The following is a 4550-nucleotide window of genomic DNA, read 5'->3' on the forward strand; positions in this document are numbered from 1 at the left end:
TCATTGGCATTGATCTAAGATTTGTAGAATAAACCCTACTGAATTCTGAAGTGAAGTCTTTTCTAATGCTTAGGCTGTGTTTTCTGGTTGAATTAAATCCCTAACAGACTGTTAGGGATCCCAGTGTTGAAGTCTAAATTGAGAGAACTGTGTGTAACTCACTTAGCTGTCCCTTGGTGCTGATAGGCCAGCAGGAAAAGGGTTACAATATAATTATTGTCAAATTGTTTCATTTTCAGAACTCTACACCATTACTAATGCTACTGTCCCTCTGTTCCCTATCATACAAAAGCCACTTTGTCTCCAGGGATTAATACTCTGCTTGTTCCATATATTGGTGCAGCAGCTGTTGGTTCAGGAGAGCTGCACAGGAGCTTTGTCAGTCACTCTAATCCAAGGTTTGCCGGTGATGGAGAAAGGATAATGCAGATACCAGCCCATGCATTTCAGCAGGTGAAGATATTTAGATGTACCACAAAAAAGGGCTAATCAAGCTGATTCTCTCCCAAAAGCTCTCCCCAGTCAGGGACAGGAGGTGACAGCCTTCCACTGCAGCCTCCCTACAAGTAGCTTCTTACATGCTCACAGGGTAGCTCTCAAGAATATCATCTGCAGCTTCCTAACGTGGCAAAGGTGTCACCAAGGCCCTGTTGTGCCTTCCCAGATGGATGAGTTTCTCCACCACTCTCTGCTTAAGATGCTTTTTTTAAAAGCTACAACTGTTTTACCTTACTTTTGTTTGTAAGTACATCCTTACAACTTCTAGGAGGTGGTATCAGCTAGAAAGCTTTCCTTATCCTTGGCCAAACTCCTGTGGAACAGCTGCTTTATTCAGAAAGTCACTTTAATAAACAGAGAAGGTAACAATGAGAAAGCTTAAGACCCAGTTTTCCATTATCCATCCTGTTTCCCTTTCTTAAGGGAAGAGCCTGCCCAAGTACCCCTGTGGCTTAGGAGCCTTTGTACTGGAAGAGTTTCAGTGTGAGCCATGATATTCTCAACTTGTTTCTGTGCTCTCCCCTGCCCTGCAGCAAGCACTGCAGCTCAATCCAAATGGGATGCAGCAAGTTCTTGAATAGCAATCAGACATCACTGATGTGTCTAACGCTGATCCTCAATAAACCCAGTGACACTTGTTCCTACAGCAGAGCTCAAAATCCTGGGGAGCCACAAAATTACCTAACCCAATCTCCCACATGTTTTTCAGGCTACAGCATTTCCTCTCAGCTCTCTGAGCACATCACCTCCCCAAAAGATAGCCAATCCCCTGTCTGTCTGCTGACAGCAAGGGAGTTTGTTAACTCCTCCTAGATGGAAGGTGCTCTCTGGGGGCTCTTTTGGGGTGGAAGGGACCAGACCCAGAGGTGCAAGATGCAGCCAGCACAGCTGACCTGGCTAAAGGAACCAAAGGTCACAGACCAGAGCCAGCCACCCCCTGGGCACTGCTGCGCCCAGCCCTGGGCAGTGAGCACCCCACAGACCTCTGGTACCCTCAGTGAGGCAGCTCTGTACCCTTGCACTCTGCTCCCCCAGCCCACACCATGCCAGTTCTCCTTTGTGCTGCTCTCCAGGCAGCTTTGGGCTCACAGCCGGGTGGCAGAGTGCCACCACAGTGATGGGAAAAGTGCCTTCAGGAATGCACCCGAGGCTGGGGCTCCTTGCTGGCACTTACACATGCTCTCAGCTGCTGTGTGTCCCTCCACAAACATTTCCATCCCCTCAAAAACCTGACAGCCCTCTGGTCTTCCTCTCCATTGCGAAAAAGCCAAACTACTGCACTGGTTCGGGTGTCAGCATTTCCCCAAGGAAAAAGCGTCTGGGACTTAGTAAAGCAACAGGATCTTAGCATGCATGGAGGGCACAGTCTATCTCACTTACAGCCCTCACAAACCAAAAGTTAAATCTGAATCTGCTGAAGGCAGCTTCCCCCCAAATACCCATAAACCTGGACATAGTTTTGTTCTCAGAGCATCACCTTCCACACAGCCCCACTCCATCCCCTTCCACTCTAAGTCCACACACAGGCACATGCTGACAAACCATCACTTTGTTAGAGTTCCTGCACCCAGCAGAAGCAGCCTCAAGCACTGCTGACATGCCCACTTCCCTGCACCACCCTCCTAAAGCGAGCTCCTGCCCTGTGTGCTCACCCACAGCCCATCACCTCTTTGGTTCAATGCTGTCCCCACCACACTTGGACACCATGGCCAAGCACCTCATAGCCTGGGAATCCCAGATCCCTTCTGTGTAACCTCCTCAGGACCTGGCTGCCAAAACACCTATGTGCACCCACAGCTCTGCACTTCAACCCCCAAACCCTAAGCCTTGTCTGCTGCATCTCAACAGGACCCTGACTGCAAGTTCCAGAGAAAAGCATTGGAGCATACCCCAGCTAAAGCTTCTGCTAAAAAGACAAGACTCAAAAACTTTGGGAATTGGCCAGAGGTGACCAGACTTTCTGGGGCAGAGGCTGCCTCTCTCCAGGTGCTGCACAGGGAGTGCTGGCCTCAGGTGGGTGTTCCAGCCTGTTACATGAACCACAGCAGCATGGTGGCATCCTCCCTGACCTCACCTACAGCCTCTCCACCTGCAGCTGATGGGCTGACCCAGATAAAACAGCACTGACAGGAACTCTGACATACAGCATGTCCCATGATCGCAATTGACAACTCCAACTGAACAGCCCCACAACAGCCACTTCCCTGTAAGCACTCCTCCCATTTCTACCTTTGCCCAGCTGCAGATAGCATGTTAAGGAAATAAATGCAGAGCTGTAAAGCCACATGGTCCCTAAGTGACAATCCCTGAGCCTGGGCACATCTCCCTCCGCTCCGGTCACGAGCTGATCACGAAGGGAACCAGCAGCAGCAGCCAGGGACAGGGACGTGGAGCAAGGCTGGCATCAATGCCCTGCCCTGCCAGGTGTGACTCAGCAGGACAAAGACTGCTGGGCCAGGAGCAGGCAGCAGGCATCTCTGCTGGTAAGCACCAGCCACCCTGCTCTGCAAAACCAGACCAGGTGAAGCACATCACTGAGCAAAATGCTTCAGCGTGGCATGGGACGGGGGAAGATGTCTCTCTGTACAGAGATGTTATGTCACCAAAACCAGAATGTTTCCTTTTGCCCTGCAGCCCTACAGAGCTCAGGAAATTGCACCCTCACGGTCCTTCTGCCTCCCTCACCCCTCAGGCAGAGCTCCCAAACTGGTTTGTGCTGTTTTACAACAGGCAGTGGAATGTTTCTTTAGGAACCTCAGTCTTGGATGAGGATCCTGGGTGCTGCAGCAATGGAGCTGCCTTTCTCCATGGCTTGCCACTCCCCTGGGCACAGCTCCTCACCTTGCTTTAACAAAAGCAAACACACACAACAGCCCTAAGACAAACACAGGGGTTACCATTCGGGTTTGTGATTACCATTCTCAGGTGATAACCACCACTTTACACTGAGCAAGCACCACCACTCCACCGTGGTAAACCAGAACCAGTGTCAGAGCTGTGATCCAGTCCTTAAGCAAGGTCCTATTCAGCTAAACTATTCAGGATATCCAACAGGGATTTAAGATTAATTTTTCCCCAGGGAGGCAGGAAATCCCTCCTCATCATACTTCTTCCCAGGAGTATGCCACAATTTCTAGACTTCACACCACAAGACTGGCAACCCTTTTAGCTCTAGAAAAGGGGATGATCCCAGATCTCAGCCAGGCCCAGGCATTCCCATCTGGAAAGCAGAGACTGCCAGCAGTTTTATTGGTGCTGATCACTCATGAGAGGAGATTGATGAGAGCAGCTTTCAACCTCATTCCCCAGCCATACCACTGACAAGCTGACTCTGTGCCACACACCTTCATGTCAAAGCACATGAGGGGGCAGAAAAAAAACCAACTCCCAAAACAGCAGTGTTCATTCCTTTACCAGCCCCCAAATTCAGTGGTGCTAGCCATTGCCAGCCCATGCTCAGATAAGTATCATGACAGACAGCTAGGTAGGGACATCTCATTCTCAGGGAAATTTCCACATTGTATCCCCTCTGCTCCCCTCCTCACCCAGGGCAGCATGGCTGGCAGAGCCCTGCCTTGATCCCTAACCCTCCAGCCCTGCTTAGTGTGGACAGCCTGGTTTCTGAGGCCACAGACATGCTCTGAACCCCTCCCTGAGAGCTCCCTGTCATGCCCAAGCTGGATGAGAGCTGGGACAAAGTACTGCCAATCCCAGGCTCCATATCTGGAGACACGGAAGAAAGAGCAAGTTTTCCTGCCACCTGAGGTGGGAGCAGAGGTTCCCTAAAGGCACAGCCCTAAAGGCACTGACCCCTCCATGGGGTCATTGACTCTTTCAGTACCCTTGGAGACCAGCCAGAAGAAATCTCTGTGTGGAGAGCTGCTTCTGGGGAAATTACACCACACCCCAGCCTGATTCCTAGTGTGAAGCAGGCCCCTGTGCCCTGCACCCACACAGAGAATGCCACAGGCCTGTGGAGCTCTGTCCTACATTCAGAAATAGTGGATTCCTAGGGAGACAGCAGGGAAGGGTGAGCAATGCTGACCGGGCAC

This window comes from Ammospiza nelsoni, chromosome 6 (assembly GCF_027579445.1).
Source record: "Ammospiza nelsoni isolate bAmmNel1 chromosome 6, bAmmNel1.pri, whole genome shotgun sequence".
Lineage (NCBI taxonomy): Eukaryota > Metazoa > Chordata > Aves > Passeriformes > Passerellidae > Ammospiza > Ammospiza nelsoni.